The sequence below is a fragment of the Thunnus albacares genome, chromosome 23 (genome assembly GCF_914725855.1).
Source record: "Thunnus albacares chromosome 23, fThuAlb1.1, whole genome shotgun sequence".
Taxonomy (NCBI): Eukaryota; Metazoa; Chordata; class Actinopteri; order Scombriformes; family Scombridae; genus Thunnus; species Thunnus albacares.
The window spans coordinates 4,683,625-4,705,985 of record NC_058128.1 but is presented as its reverse complement, the minus strand read 5'-3'; the positions used below and the strand labels follow the sequence as shown (position 1 = coordinate 4,705,985).

At 38.0% G+C, this 22,361-nt stretch overlaps 1 protein-coding gene and 3 non-coding genes across 5 annotated transcripts in view; all 4 read left to right on the top strand.

Annotated features, from left to right (window-relative positions):
- The first annotated feature begins 231 nt into the window (after positions 1-231).
- trnal-uaa lies at positions 232-350 on the top strand. Its single transcript has 2 exons — positions 232-269; positions 305-350. It is a non-coding gene; the product is annotated as a tRNA-Leu (tRNA).
- Positions 351-1,851: 1,501 nt separating this feature from the next.
- Positions 1,852-1,961, top strand: trnal-caa. Its single transcript has 2 exons — positions 1,852-1,888; positions 1,916-1,961. It is a non-coding gene; the product is annotated as a tRNA-Leu (tRNA).
- A 159-nt stretch (positions 1,962-2,120) lies between these two features.
- On the top strand, positions 2,121-2,231 carry trnal-caa. The gene is made up of 2 exons: positions 2,121-2,158; positions 2,186-2,231. It is a non-coding gene; the product is annotated as a tRNA-Leu (tRNA).
- An 11,640-nt stretch (positions 2,232-13,871) lies between these two features.
- LOC122975494 (plexin-B2-like) overlaps positions 13,872-22,361 on the top strand; it is a 212,901-nt gene continuing 204,411 nt past the window's right edge. For both annotated transcript variants that reach the window (XM_044343944.1, XM_044343945.1), the window contains exon 1: positions 13,872-14,394. The gene's annotated coding sequence lies outside the window, so the exon portion shown is untranslated. The remainder of the gene's footprint in view (positions 14,395-22,361) is intronic.

The following is a 22,361-nucleotide window of genomic DNA, read 5'->3' as shown; positions in this document are numbered from 1 at the left end:
CAAGATGTCTAAGGCGCCAGACTCAATGAATTCTTCCTTAAACTTCACAATCAAAAAGTAAGTTACTGACTTTTATGGGACATTAATGATTTAATGTGTTGATATTTGGCAGAACATAAATTTGGCTTTTATTTGGTCATTTCATGCCGCGTTTCACATCGCTGATCCAAAATACTGCCTCTAGCTAATCTAGCAGTCCACACTGACTGTGGTTGACTATAAGATATAGTTGTCAGGATGGCCGAGTGGTCTAAGGCGCCAGACTTAAGGCTCTGATGCTTACTGAGTATACTGAGCAAAAGACTTCTGGTCTCCAAATGGAGGCGTGGGTTCAAATCCCACTTCTGACAAAGATTTAAGGGCTGAAGCTTGATAATACAGTAATAGAGAGCTCTTTCTTACCAGAAGCTTCTTTAATTGAACTGTTGCATTGTGGAACAATATTATAAACATAATATTCAAAGCTGAGTGACTGAACTTTAAGGGTAAACACTGATTAAAGTTGTCAGTAGTTGATATTTGTCAGTATCCTTTTAAAAAAGGATTTCAAGGTAAATATTTTAAAGACAACCATGTAGTTTTAGTTCAGCTCTGATCACAATTGAATGACAATTTTGGACAAACGATCATGTTGGGCTTTGGCTACAGGTCTGACTATTAGCAATAATTAATGATTATTAAAGATAATTATTAAAATCAATAGAAATTATTAATAAGAATTAATAATAACAGGGCAGCACCCTGGGGTCAGGGCAAAAGATGGCGAAAGTCTCCATCTCAAAATTCACTGAGCTATCAATTTGGAACTTTGATTAATAATTAACTCAATAACTACAAACAAAATCACCATATCAATAGATAGTTAAGGTTGAAGGATTTGGGAGTTCTTTGCAAAGCAGATATCAGATATGGTGTCTAGAACCACATGTGCTGCCTGAAGCAAAGTGTGCAAAGTTTTAAACCTTTTAACTGTGTGGTTCTCTGGTCAAGACCAACTGGTGTAGGCTAAAGGTGCCAGGTTAAGAAGAGGTTAGTTGCATGCAAGGCCTAGTTACTGGATGTAACATATGTGAAGCATAAATTAACCTTAGCTTAGCAGTATCGCTATTCAATAGCTTAACAATGGAAATGCATCACAACAGTAAAACTCAGTGGACAACATTGAACCAAAATCAGTGCATGTACATCAACAAGGTTAACAGTTTACGCTTAGCCATTCTATGCTATGCTATATTTAGCTAGGCTATGCCCTGTTGTTACCAAGTCCATGGAGAAAGAGATGCTTTGTGGTGTTCTGCTTCATAGCTGGCGAATGCGTGGATGAGTCAGGCTGAGAGGAGTTTGGCTGAAGGATGCAGGCTTTGCTGGGTAGTCGGTGCTCCAGTCATGCAGGTCAGAGGGCCCAGGTCACTCCTTTGTGACTTGTGTGGTAGCTGCTGGCACTAGATAACTTAGTTACTGAGTCTTAGGCAGACTCTCGCATCTTCTGCCATAAAGAAAATACTTCTGTGTGTGTCTGCTGTGAGCAGGCCACACAAGAGAGCAGGAAGCTGAGCAGCAGAGCTGTGAGGGGAAAGAGAGGGAGAAGAGGGGAATCTCTGGTTTTGTTAACCTGGGTCTATCAGGGGAGTTCACACTTGGGTGTGAGCAACCAAGGACTCTTTGTTTTTCTTAAAGTCTTGACAAATGTGGTCAGCTGGTGAGACCGAACAATCAGTAACGGCCTTATATCCCCCTATACTTAAGATTTTGGACAATCCAGAAGAAAGTGGACTATCATGATAGAAAGCTGCTGAAATCTTTGGTCATCAATCCAAAATACTGGTTCTAGCTAGCTTTTGACTCTCAGCTGTCAAGATGCCGAGTGGTCTAAGGCTTCAGACTCAAGAGACATCCACTTCCTGAGAAAAGGGACTTCTGATCTCCTAATGGAGGCGTGGGTTCAAATCCCACTCCTGACACTGACTATTTCCTTAAACTTCACCATGAAAAACTGGTTGAGTTTTAAGTGACAATAATGATTAAATGTGTTGATATTTGGCAGAATGTAACTTTGATTTTATAATTTCATGGCTTTTTATGAAATTCAGGCTCACTATGGTTCATATGTGATGTCAGTTGTCAGGATGGCCGAGTGGTCTAAGGCGCCAGACTCAAGGCTTCTCTCCTTCCTGAGCAAAGGGACTTCTGGTCTCCTAATGGAGGCGTGGGTTCAAATCCCACTCCTGACACAAATGTCGTGCATTTAGCTTTAATAGACGTAAAGCTGCCTTTCTTCAGCAGTGAAAAGCTTCTCCTTATCAGTGTGTGACCAGAAGGAGACATTTCATTTAGTGTCTTAAACCCCTCTATACTATACAAATTTGGGCTGTCCAGGAGAAATTTGACAATTGTGGGAGAAAGCTCCTGAAACCTTTGGTTGTCAATCCAAAATACTAGTTCTAGCTAGCTTTTATAAAGGTAATCATAGTTTTACTGTGATTAACTTTGACCCTCAACTGTCAGGATGCCGAGTGGTCTGAGGCTTCAGACTCAAGAGTCATCTCCTTCCTGAGCAAAGACAATTCTAGTCTCTTTACTGAGTTGTGGGTTCAAATCCCACTCCTGATCCAAGTTTTATGCCTGTAACTTGATAACACAGTCATAGAAAGTTGCTTTTTTCAGCAGTGAGAAGATACTCGTTCTCGTCTTTGTGGGACAAGAATATTTACTGTTTTAAATCCCCCCCCATAATATATGATTTTGGGATGTCCAGAAGAAAGTTGACAATCATGAAGGAAAGCTGCTGAAATCTTTGGTCGTCAATCCAAAACGGTTGTTCTATCTGGCTTTTATAAAGTACAGACTGACACTGGTTAATTTCACACCTCAGTGGTCAGGGTGGTGGATTGGTCCAAGGCACCAGACTCAAGGCATCACTCTTCCGTGTGCAAAGGGATTTCTGCTCTCCTAATGGATGCGTGTGTTCAAATCCCACTCCTGACAAAGGCGTCTGTCATGAACATCACTAACAAAAACCGGAATGGTTGAGTTTTAAAGGACAACAATGATTTAAGTTGTCAGTAGTTGAAAGAACTCGATACAAGATTAAAAGAACATAATAAACTTTGCCTATGGTATACAATTCTTATTTATATATTTGGAAAGTAAAGTTTCCAATAATAAATGAATAATTAATTCATATTTACTTGGGTTTAAAGAGATCTCTGTCAGTTTTTCAGTCATTAAGATTTTTGCAGTTCCTTTAAGGACAACTCAAAACAACCAGCAAAATTAAAATAACCCTATATGTTCCTTAGAATTAACACCAAATTGCATCGTTTTAATGGAAATTATTTTGTTACTTTAACCTCTTGAACCAGTGTTTCCCCTTTAAATTATTAGGTTTCTTAAAATGGCTTCAAAGTTGTTGTTTTTGGGAATATTTCATTTTGCTTTTTAACATCAACACATAAAAAAATGTACCATACACCTAATGTAACTAAGATAACCAAAGAAACACTATTAGTACAACAGTTGAGAGGTAGTGGTGGGACCATTAATGAGGAAGTAAGAAAATTACTAAGATTAATTAATAAGAGGAATGTCTTTTCCTCTTTTTTTCTCAACCGATATGTAATTTTCTCTTTTCTCTTTGTGAGATATTCAAGTCAAGATGGTGATAAATATTCCGTTCATCAATACACATTTCACCAAAACTCAGTTTGACGTACATTTGTTGGAAACTTTGGGGTCTCTACTAGAATTTAAAATAAATGTCTGTGGGTTTGAATAATGACAAGCTGCATAAAATACATTTTTTATGATGCAGCAGCTCAAGTCTCTATCCAGCTGAGCACATTATTTTGACATTTTTCCAGCAATATGTATTAAAAACAGTAAAATAAATAAACATATTGGTATAGATTGTGGACACGGATGTTGTTCCACTCTTGTTGTGTTAATTTTTGAGTCTCTAGTGATGTAGTGAATGATGTAAACAACTGCTGTATATGCTGTTGTGTCTGTTTATTCATACCAGTGGATTTATCCTCCATTCTTCTTATGCAGTTTGTTTGGCAAGTTGTCATGATGTTTTAAAATGTTGCAACATTTTTTTCCTTCAATCCAAATATTTTTTTTGGTTGCAGATGTGATTTAGGGATTGTTCTCTGTTTCCCTCGTCATTTCATCCAGCTTTCATACAGTTATAATAACAGTGAGAGATAGAGAGACGGGCAGTTAGCAGGAATGCATTATCTACAGATGACTGACCAGACTCGCTGGCATGTGGAAAGGTCACCAGACACACAGTAGGGGCGAAGGTCACGGGGTCAACATCAGGCTTTGAGTGAGGGCAGATGGGCTTAGCGCTGCATGTGTGAGGGAGCGAGACAAAGAAACGACAAAACAAGAAAGCAAACTTCAAACAAGATGGAGAAATGTGACATTAGACTCTTTATTAAATTTTGCACACTTTGCTACTCTCAAGAAGTGCATCCCCTTGACTTTACACTTTAAGTTTTCAACCAGTAGAGAAAATGTGAGCGTGAGTTTTAAAGGAAAATGCTGATTAAAGTTGCCAGTATTTGATATAAAGGATTCCTGGTCATTTCAGATTTTTTTTTCTTCCATAAACAACCATGTAGTTTTCATCACCTCTGCAGAATTGGATGACTGTGACTGGATTATATATATGATTATTTGTTGTCTGAAGGCTTCTAATCCAAAATGGCAGTCCAGACTGAATCTAATGCATTTGGTTGTCAGGATGGTTTTTGTTGATTTTGTACTGAAGTTCTTTGAGAAATGTACAAATATGTAGCACAACAAGCTATTGAAACTGTAAACACAACTGCATTCCTGCACATGCTCAGTGGCGTCTGCGCCTTACATAGAATTACTCTCCTGAGACTGAAACTGTAGTCTTTGGAGCCGTTTCTAAACAAACTAATGTCCTCATGATGAAGGAATATGTCACCCAGTGCAGTGGCATGTTGGTTTGCTTCTGCACATGTTGACAATAAGAAAAATATAGAAGATCAGCCGCTTTATCCTTTAAGGTTGGTCAGCCTGAACATGGCCAAACACTACAAACAAGCTTTGCTTAGGTCCGCATGGTAGAGCATGAGAGGCAGTGTGTGCGTCTGTGTGTGTTTGTATTTGCGTGAGCTTTGTTGGAATCAGTGTAAACACACAAACAGACAGCTCGCTCATTCCAGCGCTCTGTGAAACAGCTCACTTAGTCAACCAGTCAACCCTGCAAACCAAAAACAATGACTGTCAGCCAAGCAGACATTCGATCAGCAATTCAAATGCACACACACACTAACACACACACACACACACAAACACGAGACAGATAATGATCCAATCAGATGAACAGATGGGCAGTTTGTCAGCCAACCAGGAAGTAGTTTGTCAGCCAGACTGATCAGTCAGTCAGCCAATGTTTTAGTGAAGTTAATGAGTCAGAATCAGTGTAACATGACCGACACATGGTGGCACTCACACCCTTACTGTGTGTGTGTGCATGTGTATGTGTGTGTGTTGTTATTGATAAGTGTCCCATTCAAAACCAGTCGAGGATTCACGTACAACCAGCATTCAACAACTACAGCTCCCAAATATAATAAAGTCATAAAAAAACTACAAAATGTAAATTGAGTTTGGTTTGAGTTTATTTATTTGCACAGGTTAAAACAAACAAATACACAAAAACAACAAGAAAAAAAATCAATATACGTGGAGAAGAAAAAAGTTTAATTGGCTTATTGATTAGCGCTACCTAAATATATAAATGCATAAATATCTGACATCTGTTTCTGATGTCAGATGTTTGGGAAGATGAAGATTAGATGATTGATATGAGAGTTATAGTTTAAAAATAAGATGAAATGATCTATTTCCCTCCTTGATTTGTATGTTATATATAAAAATATATATTTGAAAATGTTAATATCATAGATTGTGAGAAGAGTTGTGGGATATGTACTTGTCCGGATTAAATGAAACCAATTAAACCAGTAATTACCAACAGAATGAAACATGTTTATTCATTTATTCAGTAATCTTCCCTTATTATCTTATGATATGTAGTTTTATGCATATATGTGAGTATATATACTGTATGTGCTGGTGTGTACTGTATATAGACATGATTTTTTTCTTCTTTTGCTTCTTTTAAAAGACAAAATCAATAAAATGTTAGTCATAAGAAAACTACAGCTCCCACATTCAAGAACTTCTTTGTACTTTATTTGAGTATTTCCATCTTATGCTACTTTGTAGAAGTATTTCACAGCTAAAGTTGCCTTTCAGATCTAGATTTAACGCGTATACGTATTTTGTATTTGCAATCAATTTTGATCACTTTGTAGAGATCTGCTTCCACTTTTGTTGATCAGCGTCCAAGAGGGGTGAATGTGTTTTACAGGCACAGTATACAGTGTGTGCATTTTGCATAATGAGTATGTTTACTGTTACTTACAATAAGTGTGTTTTATGCACCACATATCTGGAGCAAACTGCTGCAACTCTCAGTTCCTTTGAATCAAGGCTTTTCTGTTTGCCTTTTATTTAATCCAATATGGGGCTTTTTATTCCTAAGTTGCACTGCACTGCAACTTTTATTCTACTGTTTTATCCGTCTTATTATATTTTGAATTCTATGTAAATGTGTCTTTTCATGACGCCTCGTGTTTCTTTTAAATTCTGTCTTAATGCCTTTTATGTTTTGTGTAAAGCACTTTGCCTTCTTGTTGCCTTAAGTAACATTTTGAATGCAAGACTTTGACTTTGAAAGGAACATTTGTATACTGGGATATTGCTATTTTTACTTCCTAGTCTAGTTTATTTGAGGATCAGGATTTAGAGCACATAATATCACAGAGACAGCTCTGCTGAAAGTTACAAATGACCCTCTGATTGCATTGGACAAAGGACCTCTCTCTCTCTACCGGTCTTCTTAGATCTTAGCGCTGCTTTTGACCCCACTGACCATCACATCCTATCACAGAGTCAGAGTCAAGGTTTCTTCCCGTTAAAGGGGAGTTTTTCCTTCCTTGATCATGGGGGAATGTCAGGTCTCTGTCTAGACCTGCTCTATGTGAAAAGTGCCCTGAGATAACTTCTGCTTTGATTTGGCGCCAAATAAATAAAACTGAAAATTGAAATTGAGTTGAAACTTAAGGTAACGACTAGGGCTGTAGTCTTCTGGTCGACTGGTCGATTAGTTGGTCGATATGCTCTCGTCCGACTAAATTCTCATTGGTCGAATAATCTCCGTGTTACTCTCATAAAGAGAAAAGTGCTACATCAACAGCTTTCCAGGAGTAATCCATTATTTCCTGCGGTGGGAGGGACAGACTAACGGATTACCTGTGAAACAACTTTGAACTCGCCCAACCTAACGGAGACTGCTGGGTCTAACTGTACTCAATGTTTACTGAACATTTACTGAATCAGTGTTTCTCAGATAATTATCAAAAGAACCCCCGCCAGGCCAAAAAAACATTTTTTATTGCCGAAGTTAACGCCAAATATCCATTCATTCAGAAATCAACAGCATTTGGGAGTCTCTGTGCAGCGCTGAGTCAACCTCTGTCTCATTGCCTTGGAAACTATTGGTAGCCTAACCGTTAAGGAATACGGCATTGCATAGTATGTTTGCGTAGCAGGTGGGAAAGAGTGGTTAGTAGTAAGTTGTCAGTCTGGCAGTAAATGTACAGTACAGACTACAGTGTGTCAGTTAATAAATGCTAAAAAGTCACGTCTGTTGTTTCCCCAAGTGCTGGAAAAGTGAAGGGAGTTAGCTCCAAAGTTAGCAACAATGGGTTAGCCTAACCTGAAGACACAAAACAGAGGAGTAGAGAAAACAGAGAAATGTGTGGCTGCTGAGTTCACGGTGCACTCTGCCCCCCCCCCCCCCCCCCCCCCCCCCCCCCACTCTACTAATCTTTAACTAATCGATTAGTTAAAGATTATGTACGATTTCAGTCGACCAAGATTTTCTTTGGTTGACTACAGCCCTAGTAACGACAGTGTAACCATGTGGCAGAGTCAACAAAATTTAAGCTCTAAGGCTCTGGACACATGTAATACTTGTGTGTGTGTGTGTGTGTGTGTGTGTATGTCTTGACTTCAACTTCTTTGCCTGCTCATGACCCTTGACCTTCCCACACTCAATTTCTCCAAAACACACACTCGTGCACAATCACAGCTCGCTCCATGCTACATAAATCAATTCCTGCCATACCAGGCGACTCGTAGCACTTTAAGTTGTTCTAATGCAGCGATGCCTACTGTAACATTCAGGAGACTTATGAAACAAAAGGTTAGGGCCCCTGAATGGCCCAGTGTCAAGGATTACTTCTCAGACAAATTCTCCAGCAACAAAGCCTCCATTGTGCCCCGCCAAGCCCTCGAATTAGCAGCAGGGGCGACTGCACGCTTAACTGGGCTTGACAGCGCGACCGCTCTCCCAGACCTCTCTGAACATTTACTTGGATTGCTTCGATCTGAAATGTCTAGAAAATTGTGAGGTGAAATGAAAAAGAAAACGCATCAATAAAATGAGAAATAAATCCACTTTGATGTCTCTGGGAAGTCTAACTAGATTATTATGAATATAAATTAAACTATGTGTAATCTATGTAAAAGTAGGTCTCAATCTGAAGCATGGATTAGGCTGCAGCACGTGCAACATCTGTCTGAGAAAAAAGTTTTGCTCCATGTATTTGTTTTTTCCAGTTAAAAACTGGCTTGTTTCTTGTTTAAAGTCGACATTTTTGTGGTGATCAATACCTCATAAATCATGTTATTTCCTAGTTTTAAAGAGGTAGCTGGCTTCTTTTTTTTTTTTTTTAATAGCTTTCCATGTGAACCCTGGGGACTGAGTTTAATCTGCCACCGTCAAGCCAGGAAGAATGAAAAGTAACGTTTCCTGTTGTGTTTTCAAAATAAAAGCTCACTTGTGTTTAAACATATTTTTCACAAAAAACAACACAGAAGTCAAAATAAAACAAAAATATTCTGAATCTCATTATAAATGTGTCATTATTAACATATTAACTCTGCTCATTTATTTATTACCAGCAGGAAATGATGCGATAAGTACATAAAGTGTGGAGCAACAATATGAAAACTTAAAATATAAATAAAAAGATTTATTGTTTTAAGACATTTTATTGTAAAGATAGCCCATCTGTTAGATCAAGTTACACATTATTGTCTGATTCCTCTGAAATTTGTATTTCTGTTTACATAAACAGAAAAAAAGATAAATAAATGCAGGTGATACTAGAGATGCATCGAAACCGATACTGATATCAGATATCAGTCCGACTCAAATGGCTGGATCAGGTATCGATAACAATGGGTCGATCCGGTATTGGATACCATTATTTTAATAAATAACAATTAAGCAAATTTATATCTATGTATTTATTTCCTACATTTTGTTTTATAAAGTTAGGAAAACAATGTTTAAGTCAAGCCTCGTTGTGCGTTTACACATAAAAGAATCATCCCAGTGTCGTCCACACAGTGAGGCAAACAGCTTAGTGATTAAACACTGGTACTGGACCAGTACGAGGTATCGGCTGATACCCAAAGCCCAAGTATCGGTACCGGGACTGAAAAAGTTGAATATTGCTGTATTGCAGTAAGCATCACGACATTGTCTTGATATCGACTTGTTACCAAGAACAATAAGTGAAACTTCTATTTTCTCAACTGTATTTTTTTTTAGCTTCTGGCTGATAAAGTGCAGCTTAATGGAAGCTGAAACAAGTCTGACATGTAGAGCTGAAGGTGAGTTTAGATTGAATGCAAATGAGTCATTCAGACAACTTTGACCACCTGGAATGTTTCTGCAGTCCGAGTTTATTCTTTTATTCCCTTTTTCCTTTACTTCTTAAAGTTTTTGGGATAATTGTGTCGTTGCAGCTGAAATATCAGATTGTCTAGTCAGGCGACGAAGGAAATTAAATACTAGAGACACAGTATTTTCCTGCGGTCCAACTACCTTTAATAAAATATATGCATATAGGCCTCCCGAGCTCTGTAGTAAGGAAGAAGAACATCGATCAACCTGCACATACATTTTATACAACACAACCGTCATACGTCTCTGTCTGTAGACGCCTGTTTCCTGCAAGATAATCAATATATGGTGTCCTTCCCGTCTTTTACAACTTCCAGTTCTTGCATTTAGTTCCCCCTTTTTCTAACAATCATCTCTTTGAGTCGGCGGCCCTGTGTATTATGCACTTCAGATAACCTTTTTCTTCTTTCCTAACAATTTGCCGACATGAACAAGGTGCGAGACGTTAAAAACAGAACGATGTGATTACAACATATAAAGACAGGGTCAACAGTACATCATGTTCTTTGAAGACAGAAACTGATCAGTTGAGAATCTATCTATATCTATATTATTGATAATCATTAAAACATTAATATCATAATACAGTGTTTTCTCCATTAGTACACTTCTAATTATCATAATTTCCTTCACAAGTGCAATTCTTTTTGCTCAAGTTGAATCATTTTCTTTGCCACCTTGAGCAAATATGCAGCTGTTTACCTCTTTATTGACTTTTGGTTTACAACTGCACCACCTATAAAACGACCACACCTTCAGATGTCCTAAAACAGCCACCATACTGAAGATAGACCCTTTGGATTTAGACTATGGAAAAGTTTTATTATTTTAATTTTTAGTGTATTTAGCTTGTGTCGTGCTTCAACGCTTTATTTATTTGGTTTTGCTTTTCTTTGTGTTCATGTTTTATGTTTATGATTTGAATCTGTGTGATTTGAATATGTGGGTAAGTGTGTGATGTGTAGGTTGTTTTATGACACAATAAAACCAAATTAGATTTGCAACGATTGGTCAACCATCATAAAATTAACAAATAATGGTTGATGATTAATTAATGATAGTCAATTAATCATTTTGAGTCATTGTTTTTAGAAAAAATACCTAATTTTTCTGGTTTCTTTAGTCCTCTGTGGCGGTAAATTAAATATCTTTGGGTTCTGGACAAAACAAGACGTACTCAAAAATGTGTTTTTCTTCTTGTTCCTTTAGTTTGATGTTTGAGCCTCGCTGTACAGAATGATGTATGTGCAGAGTTTGTTTTCACATTCATCTGCTGAAAGTGGAAAGTTTCTCAGCACTCACTGAAAATCTGACTTTTAGGGGGCACACGAGCATGATTTGTGACATCAGAAGTAGTTTGGATGCCAGTCGTGGTCCGATATTCAATTTACACAAGTGCGATGTGGAAACTTGAAGCCTCCAGTGAACAAACACTGAGAATGAGCTTTACACTGAAGGAGGAGACATCTGGTGAAATGAAATATATTTGCATAGTCATAGACACTGGAATTTTAAATGAGTGAGAAGGAGGAGATGTCATTTTAACAAGGTAATTATACTTTTTTGTGAAAAAAATCATATAAGAAACATTATTTATTCAACCAGAGAATTTTTATATGTCTTAATACCTGTCTGGAGGGGACCTTCAAAGGATAGGTTCACAGTTTTTCCAAATGTGTGTTAAAACAACAGTCAGGTGTCCATATGAACAGTTTCCTCGCTGTAATCATTCCTTCTGTTCATACTGGCTGTTAAAAGATCCTTCAAATGTGCTTTCAATGTAAGTGATGGAGGCCAAAATCCACATTTTGTGCAAAAATGCTTTTAAAAGTTGATGTGAAGTTTATATGAGGCTTCAGCAGTCTGGGTTAGTCATATCAAGTGGATATCTGTCACATTTACAGTCTTTCTAGCATCAAATTCCCTCTTTGTGTTTCCTCGGACAGTGTATCCCTGTTGAGCTGCAGGTGGAAGTATAGTAACAAAAAGAGGGACTTTGGCACTAAAAAGACTGTAACGTTGAGAGATATCTACTTGATTTGACTCATTTGGACGCTGAAGTTTCATATTAGCTGCAGATAAACTTTTTGCACAGAAGGAGGACTGTGGATTTTGTCCTCCATCGCTTATATTATAAGTTTATTATGAAGGGATCTTCTAATGGTCAGTATGAACAGGAGGAATGATTACAGCAAGAAAAACATGTTTCAATGTTCATTTGAGCTCCTGACAAAAAGTTTTTTGCCTCATTAGTGATAAAAATCTTTGGTATAGCTTTATCTCCCTTTTTCATCTATCCAACATTTTTGGTTTTTGGTGCGTAATAATAAGCATTACAGTCTCACGGGGCGATAAAAATGGTGTTCATTCAATAAAAAAAGCCCTGTTTCCACCAAAAGTTCCAGGTAATTTGGAACCAGAGGAACTAATCTCATGAAATACACTTGGAACTACAAGTCCCTGTTGTGCATCCGGTTTGTGTTTCCACCACATCTGAGGAACCAGGTAAATCATGCAAATTAAAGCCATGAGTAATAAAAATCAAGGCGTAGAATTCATGAGGAAAAATAACAATGTGGATTTGTTCTGTTGTTCTTTGTATTTACTGCTGCATGAGTTGGATGTAATGAATGAATGGAAAGAAGAAACGCAGAGGATGAAAATGAAATTAAGAGTGTGTACAGTAAATCATCTGTAGAGTGTTTGATGCTTTAGATCATAACAATGAAACAACAATAATAAAAATAACGTTTTATTTCTCTCATTCACTGGCTCTGTTCTTTCTTTTGTAGTATTCCCTCATTCATAACACGTTATATTAATATGAAATCTATAATCTTATATTGCACATCTGTGAACTCATCACATCTAATCTGTATTCTTTGTCTTATTACACTTGAACATTACAAATTCTGTTTATACAGTCAATATCCTGTAGCCTACATTATCATTTAAGGTACCAACTATGGAACCAGTACAATAATTGATCTACAGGCTGTTGGTCTGGACTGGTTTTCCGTGCCGGTAGCAGTTTATTCAATTGGTATGGAATGGGTTTCTGGATTGCCAGACCTCTTGCAGACCACTAATCAGACATTTTTTACCATCACATCGGGTATTTTAGAGCCGTTAAACGGGACATTTTTCCAGCATTTGACTTTTTAACCCCAACCGTGATCTTTCCCTAACCTTAACCAGGTGGTTTTTTGTGCCTAAACTTAACCATTTTAACTGAAAGCATGGGGAGAATTGGTGTATCACATGCAAGTTTCTTCTTCTTCTTCTTTGGGTTTTTACGGTATCCTTTAAGTTGCATTACTGCCTACCTCTGGATTGTATCTTCCACTGTTGTCCAAACCTAGTACAGTCTTGTAATTAGTCCTGTTACTCTCAAAAAATCTAAACATCATTTTTATTTTCCCCCCATACTCAAGCAGATCTTTAACCCTGGCCTCCACTTGTCGGAGCCCATGTAGACCTGTAAGCACTGCTCTTCTTTACACTTCATGATTCTTGCATGAAATCAGGACGTGCTCCACTGTCTCCTTTTCCTGACACTGTTTACAAGCGAAAATTACAAGCGTTCCTGCATTTTGAAACAATTTTAATTGGATCACGTGATCTTGCGCAATTAATACCAATACGCATGCGTAATATATTCGCACCAACATTAGCCATTTAATTATTTTTTTAACTCAACAGCTCTCTTCACATACAATATATTTATTCTTTATTATAAATTTATTTAGGCTATATATATCCCACCTGTCGTTTGTGGTAGTTGTATTTTTCTCACTTTGTATATTTTTATTGTTATGCCCCACAACACCAAGACAAAATATCTGATTGTGGTTCTGATGTGGGGGAATCATAGCTTTTATTTAGAAGGGAAACTAATCCTATTTCTGGTGTGAACTGCTGCTAACATGACGGCGCTGTATGAGCCTGCAGGCATTGGGGGTTTAGTGTTGGGAGGAGGAGGAGGAGGAGGAGGAGGAAGAAAAGCCCTCATCCCGATACTCCCCCAGTTTGGTTGCGTATCGCGCCGCTATCAGCGGAGCTCCTGGCTGAAGCCCCGGCTGGATGTGTGCGCTTCACTGGATACAGAAAACACACACTCCTGCTGTTAAAAAAAAAAAAACTGCATGCGTGTGTATGCGTGCATGTGTGTGCGTGCGTGCGTGTGTATGTATGTGTGTGTGTGCGTAAGTCATATACTACACCTGAGCCGGGCATGTAGTTAACCGGGTTCCTGGGCGTGGGAAGGGACTGTCTCACTTCTGTTTTTGTCGGTGGGAATATTGTTGAACTAAACTTCAGCAGTGACTGGCGCAGCTGCGCAGCTCAACCACACGTTCATTTCGCTCCAGTTTGACTCTTCCACAGCGGCTTTTCCTCACATCAGGATGTAAATTTGGGAACTTTTTGTCCGACCAGCGACCAACAGAGGACAACTCTTAACCTTCTTTCGTTTTCATATCTTTGGGGAATATAGAAAGAAAACACGGATCTCAGCAGCGAATCCAGAGGTAAGCAGCATGTGCTTGTTACTTCTAAACGCCGCTGTCATTCATAATTTTTATTTATTTTTTTGTGCTTTATTTATGCAAACTTGCACAAATAAATCTCCTCTTCCTCTACAACAACAATTTCCTAAAGCTTCTCACTGCAGGAAAAGCTTTAGAGGGATTTTAAAGATTTGTAAGCGACTCGTGATGTCTTATCGTTGCCCCGATACGTCACACCGAAGTCCGCTTACAAAACTTCCAATTAAACAATTTATCGATTACTAGCAAATAACGCATGCGGACTGTAACATTAATTGGGGGGCTTTACAATCGGTTAGGGTCTATAGTTGATTCGGCATAGAAGCTATCCACCAAGAAGCTTGTTATTTTGGGAAAACCTTTGGATTTGATTCAATTAATGCCGTTTAACCCAACGAGCTGTATTCAACTTTGTGGCCAGAGGGGTTGGTCATAAAGGCGGGCATATCCTGACATTTAGAATGACTTAACTTTTGAAAAAGTAGTGTTTGAAGTTTTATATGTTTGCCGAACTGCAAACTTGACTGTAATGATTCGTTATAGCACCCCACACCTGTTTTAGAGGTGTAAGCCTTCGCTTATAGGTAAGGAGATATTAAATTAGCTGATTTTTTAACGGAGTCTGGTGTGTCGGTCTCTACATATGGGAGACGACGGAATGTGTTGGGACCAATCAATACACAGAACATCTGGAGCCTCAGCCAGTGGGCTGATCCTGTTGAGCGAGTGACACAGTTTTAATAATGTATTCCAGATTGGGTTTGACTCCTTCCAGTGTTAACATACTGGTATCTACAACAGCTGTACAAAGCCATTATATCTTATTGATTTCCCTCATTAAATCTGCCAGCCACAAGGAAGATAATTGGTAAGTAGAAGTGAGAAAAGGGATTTGAAGCTTTGAGGGAGTGCAACAGATCAGTACTAATATTATATACATTTAGTGTAATGTCATAGAAATAGATGTTTTCTGATGGATTGATTGATCAGAGGTCTTTAAACCATCACATCAGCAGCCACATAAGAAGTATACGTGGTCAAATCTTTGGCTCCAGAGGTTATTAAAACACTATCTCATGTGTATATCTATAAATCTTTTTGGCCATCTGTTTCAAAGCATTGCTGTACACGATGGGGAGGTAATTGCCCATGGTGTCAGTTAATGGATTAGAAAAGCCTCCACATTGAACCTTGAGCTCTGAAGCTATAAAACCATTAAAGCTGCAGCCGCACTGCACTATTTTGACTCTGGTTGTCTGATGTTGTGGCTAAAATGATGCTGGGATCAGTCGAGCATGCAGTTTCAAGGCTGCTTGAACAGGTCATTGTGTCATGTTTAATTTATGGAAATCGCTAGTGGGAAGTTTGGATGTGCACTTTTGAGTATTTCAGGTGTACATACCAGATATGAAAACAGAATCTCAAGAAAGAAGTCTGTCAAAAGTGAGTAATAAAATGACTCAAGTACAAAACTTGCAGCAAACTGCAGGCTCAGGCTTTCAGTGTAAGTATGACTGATGAAAATTAGTCTCAGCACTTACTGCTGTTGCTTGTTCATTTAATGTTTCTAATGTCTCCTTTGAAAGCAATCGATAGTTCAGAAGCACTATGTTCTTTTGAGTAAGCTCTTCAGTAAATCCTTTTTTCAGTGTTTCACAAGAAGTCATGCTATTTCAGCGACATGCCTCCACACACACACACACACACAACACTATCTCCTCCTTTGTGAACTGACTGTTTAAAGTTAGTTAGTAAGAGGCTGAGCTTTAAGTTGAGCCGCCTCCGGGAGAAACTGTACAATGTTTTACATTATCTTCTGACTCGGAAATGGAGAGCGGAGTTCTTGGGAGTTAAAACAAATATTTCTCGGAGGCACAAAGAAAGTTACTGGTTGGTATAGCTGACTTGCAATTTAATAATATACAAAGAAGTAACTTAAAGGAAGGAAAATCAAAGGGCAATGACCTCTTTTTATTCATGTATTCAGATGACATTCATGTTCTTGGAAGGTCAGCAGGTATTTTTGATAATCTGGTATGGCTAGTGTTGTTTTGCATTTGGTAGCTAGAGCTCTAGGCTTCATAATAATAGCTTCCTCTTTGCTTATCTCTTTGTTTTTTAACTGGACTTTACTCTGATGTGAAAGCGGAAACCAGATGGGACTGGAAATGATGTGGGCAAGGCTCCAAGTATAAGCTACCGGAGCTAACTTACTGTAGGTGTCCTCACCCTCGGTCCCTGTCCTCGAGGCTGGGTCACACCAGCATTTAAAATGGTGAAATTGTGCTGTAAGGAAAAAAAAATGGAATTGCAGTGATGTGTGGATTTGATTGTTGCTGTGAGGTAAATCCAAGTGAGTCTTTAGTGTCAAGTTCAACTTTGGTGAACCGTCTTGACAGAGCTGATCTTGGAAAGAACAGAAAGCTGAAAGGTCCAAAATAGAGGAAACCATCATAACTTATTAACTGCGGTGCACCATCCAGTTTTTTATTTATTCCTCCTCTGTTGGTGTATAAACTGCTGGAATGGTTTGCATTAATTGGTTAGTTGCCAACTATTTAATTAATCGCCAACTTTTCTGATAATTGATTCATTGTTTTGAGTCATTTTTTTGAGAGAAAATGTCCAAATTCTCTGATTCCAGCTTCTCAAATGTGAATATTTTCTGGTTTCTTTAGTCTTCTATGACAGTAAACTGAATATGTTTGGGTTGTGGATTGTTGTGGATAAAATGAGACATTTGAGGACGTCACCTTGGGTTCTGGGGAGCAGTGATCGACATTTTTTCACCATTTTCTGACATTTTATGGACCAAACAATTAATCGATTTATCGAGAAGATAATCAACAGATTAACTGATAATGAAAATAATTGTTAGTTGACTTGCAACCTCAAATCAAACCAATAACAACACAGCCGTTCCCTTGGTGCTACGCTAGTTTACAGAAAGTTATGAGACAGAAGTCAATGGAACAAATAGTGTGAGCCTATTGTTCCATTAGCGACCAGGCTAATGAGTTTGCTCACTGGTAGTTAGCAAGCAAGCTAGCTACCCCCTTAAATAACTAGTGAATGAAACGATGTACAATCCTTTGAACAAAATGCTGGAAGAAGTAAACATTACAGAGAAAGAGCGACTGAGTAGCGCTAGCATGTTCCCCTGCATGCTAGCATGTAGCTGTTAGCTTGCCAGCGGTATTAGTTTACCAGCTAGCCCTGCAAGTCATCACTCAGTGCTGCACTGTGTATAGGGCTGCAACTAAAGATTATATTCATTATCTGATGATTATTTTTTTGATTAGCTAATCAATCAATTGTTTAGTTGATGCAATGTCACAAAAAAGAAAGAAATAATCCATCTAAATTTCTAAGAGCCCAAAAATCCCATAATGACGTCTTCAGCTGTCCCAAAGATACTCAGTTTACAACGATATATGATAAAGAAAAGCATTTGAGAGGCTGAAACTGACCATGTTTGCCATTTTCCACTATTTTAGCTTGAAAAATGACTGCAAGGATTAATCAATCATCAAATAGTTGCAGAATATTTTTCTGTCGATGGACCAATCAATGAATCAACTTATCGTTTCAGCTCTAACTGCCTATTTTGTAAAGGACCTGTGAATAAACTTCTCTCTGTGCAACTTTCTGCTGTGATTGGGACATTACATTTAGTGCATCTCCAACTCTGATGATTTATATAAGCAAATATATACACAATCAATAGATAAAAAATCAGCTTTGTTAAACTTTATTGACCCGTGAATCTGCTGCATCTCACTTCACAACCGGAAAACGCATTCTTGAACGTGTCACTCACACGTTGCCAGTCCCTCAGCTAGAAAGGCACAGTTTGTGTTGCTAAACCTCTAATCTCCAAGAGAAATGTTGACAGCCTGTGGGCTATAACTGTGCATTAATGGCGCCGATACAGTTTGACTATCAGAAACCTGTTTTAGTGGAATGCAAGTGAGTGGTTGAGTAACTCTGCTACTGTCAGAATCACATGTCTGTTTGTCTTAACACAGGAGGCTATGTTGTTGTTGAGCTCACCCTGAGGCCAACAGTAGACCCTGAATGAAACAAAAGAGAAACTTTGAGAGTCACGGTGTGAGGAGATGAGTCAAATAATCCTGAATTATAATCATAACTCATGGAAGCAACGAGGAAACAACTAATGATGAATGAATGTTGATGAATGTTGTTGTGTGGAAAAAAAGTTAAGCAAGTTCTTCTTGGCAGCCAGAGCTTTTTTTTTATCGGTTGCAGATTTGGCTTGAAGAATGTGCTGAGTTCAGTGTTGTTTGGCATACGAAAGAGAAATAATTCAAAATCATTAAGTAATAATATGATCTTATCATGGTTTCTGTTTACAAGTTTCTGTTTGAACAAGATTAGTAATTAGTCGTTGTTTGACACATAAATAACTTGTAGAAGAACACAAACTACTGCTGTGAACTTCAGTTAGTTTGAGACTGCGTTTGAGTAGTGGCGCAATTGAAATGACGTATCTACACTCACTGAGCACTTTATTAGGAACACTTGTGCAATCTAATGCAATCCAATACAACAGCTCTGCCTTAAATTCAACTTTTACGAAGCTTATATATGTTCAGTTTTTGTTGACATTGTCAGAAAGGTGATAATTCTACTTTATGTTTATTATTGAGGTCGTAGTAGGTGTTCCTAATAAAGTGCTCGGCGAGTGTATCTTTCGAGAAATTTCTTCATTCAGAAGAGGAGGACTGGATGGAGACATCAACCCAACAGTGGCCAACGTTGCCACAGGAGACAGCTGTTCGTTTCCTGTTTCCAACCGCGGGACAGTTTTAGAAAAAAACCCCAAAAACGTAGCTATAATCGTCCCCTAACCTTAACCCTATGGTTATTATTGTAGCCATGACGACGGAAGTCGCCTAAGTTTAAGGAAGTAGTAAATTTAACCCACACCACATGTTTATCTAACCTTAACAAAGTGATCATTTTAAATCAAACCATGATCTTTCCGTAAACCAAACCAAGTGGTTTTTGTGGCTGAACCGAAGCAGACCTAAACTACAGGGTTGTCACTCTATAAAACATCAATGATGTGTAACGGTTTTGGAAAGCACAGACAAATGATGTCCTGTTGATTACTGCCCATTTTTAAAAATGAAATTGAAATGCACATGGTGTTGAAGTGTAAAACAATGCGTGCACATGCAAGTTTAAGTACTTTGTGTGTGTGTGCAGCAGGTTGTTCTTATGTCTGCATAACATACTGTAGCATTAGCTGCTTCTAATCTGTGATCACAGGCTGTGAAATTGAAAACACAATGTTAGAGATAAAACTGTCTTGACAGATGGATGTCACGCTTTCTCTACTGACCGTCTGCTAACTGCCGCACAGTTGGCTCTGACTTTTTTTGCGGCATGTGTTGAGTCACTTTTTCTTGATCTGGCAACTGAAAAACTTTTTCTTTTTTTTTTTTTTTTAGATCAGGCTGTTGATTGTTGGCGGTTTGATCTGTCTTATTCATATTCACAAGGCCTTACAGACAGTGTTTGTTTTTACTCTTTTTAATGCATTATGTAGTTAATTCTAAACAGCAGCCAAAGTCCAATGTCTTTTAGCTTGTTCTGTCTCTATTGGAACCATGTGGTTGTTTTTAGTCCAAACCTACTGTAGGCTCCTGTGCTGAAACTCCAAAAATAAGTCTCCTCACTCTGTTTGAAGAAAACATCTCATAACCTCAAAGCCTGAAATTAAATTATGCTTCATAATTTGGCAGAGAGAACAAGTGATGAGCTTGAGAGGGTGAAAACACTTGGAAGTTTTGCCTTCTTTCTCCATGTCGCAGCGATTTCTTTATAAAACAGGAAGAGACAGCTCGTCCTCAGAGGTCAGAGGTCAAAGAGACTTAGGTCGTGAATGTAGAGACATTTCACACGCTTTCAGCTACACAAAATGTTTTCACAGTGATTGTTTGGTTTGTCATTTATTTGCAGTTTATGTGAGTTCACGTAACCCTGAATGTGTATGTGTGTTTTGAATATCCTTGGCAGGGGATGTTATTTTCCATTTTTACTTATTTACATGTTTTTGTGTAGAGGTTCAAAGACATTGGGGGATTTTTTTGTTTACAATAATTTGTATTAGACATGCAGTAACAAGAGATAAATATAAATGTATTCAGACAAAAAGGGCTGGGCAATATGATGATGTATATAATGAGACGACAGAGATTTGAGATTTGTACCGTTTATACTGAGCTATCTGTTTTTAAAGGTGCATTGTCTTGTAAAACAATAAATGTTACATCTGTGTTTATTTCCCTAGCTGTCTTTTTCTTTTCTGTCTTTTTCTGGTGGATGACTGTGAAATCTAGTTTAGGCCTCATTCAGACTGGATTAATGTTACGGGGGGGGGGGGGGGGGGCAGTCAATGAAATATTCACAGTAATTTAAATACTATTTATAGTTTCAGTAATTTAATTCATTGTTCCAGACAGGATTTCAAACATAAGTAAATTATAGGATGTGCTCTGTAATAGATGTGGACATTCAGCAAGACAAAGCTAAAAGACTCTACAGGGGGCGCCGGAGAGTTGAAGATGAGGCAAAAATACTGCGTGAATTTGAGTCAAAAAATTGTCCTTGTTCAAAGAGTTATAACAGTCAAATCTTAATAAACAGACATGTAAGTTCTTGTGTGACTTGCATCTTCTGAGGATATGATTTTCTCAGATTTCCATCGCAAAGAAAAGACTATAAATCGGCTTAGAAATCAGAGAAAAAGAGGCTTCAGAACTTCCCTTTTTAAAGTTTCCTCCAGTATCAAAGTAACCCAGTGATAGTTGTCTGTACATCCATGGCTACACTGCAAACAGGAACTGCTAATAGCTAATTCAGCATATTTTTAATGGCAGCAAAATGTAAACAAATATCAGCTAAAAAGAGAATACCAGTACCTACCTATAGCTGACATTACAACAGCATATTTCAAAAAGCTTTTATGAGGTCTTGCTCTCCTGATGGTTTATTTTTTTTCTGTCATCATATTGGTTCCAAAAAAAAGGCCTGTACTGTATCTTGGTACTAGCATGTTTATCCTCTATCTGATTAGCAAAAACACATTCGTAGTAAAAGGACAAAAACTCAGAGATCCTCTTTCAAATACAAGGATGTCGCTCCAGATGGGATTTAAATTACAGGAGGAGCAGCGAGTTCACAGAAAAACAATAGGTCCCGGAAAGGTTTGAAAAATGACCCACATACATGCTCCGAACCGGATTAAAAATCACTGTATTGTCACTGTAATAATCACTGTAATTAATGCCTGAATATGTTAATAAATAACTTGTTAAGATGGAAGGTTGGAACAAAGCACAGTGATCATCCACCAGATTCTTGTTTTTCTTGATTTTTGAGACGTCTTTTGATGTATTTATGCTCATGGCTGTGGTGTTTTCCTTTCCCTTTTATTTGCATTATAATGAGGACATTCACGCATGCAGACTGTCGGTAATAAACAACAGCAAACTGCACAAGTCTAAAAGTAAAAGAGCTGCATCTCCTCTGTTCCTCATCGCTTCTTTTCATCTTGTAGTGTTTTTTTCCGTCTTGTTAGTGTATTAAAAAGTGCTGCTGCTTACAGAAACATCAAAAACGTCACTTTCTCTGCTGCGGAGGACCTTTTCTAGAGATGCTGGTATCTGTGTAGGTGTTAACAACAGCAGCAACGTAGACTCTTTCATGAATGAGACAGAGGTTGAATCAGTATTGTACAAGTATTAACACTTGCAAAACTTTTAGGTGAAAAAGATGCAGATTTCTACAGAACTGGCCGACTGTTGTCCGCTTACTCATGTCTCAGATATTGGTTTCCAGGATTGTTTTTATATTTTTATTATTGGTGTAACTATTCTGTCTGTAAAATGTCAGAAAATGGTGAAAAAATGTCAATCACT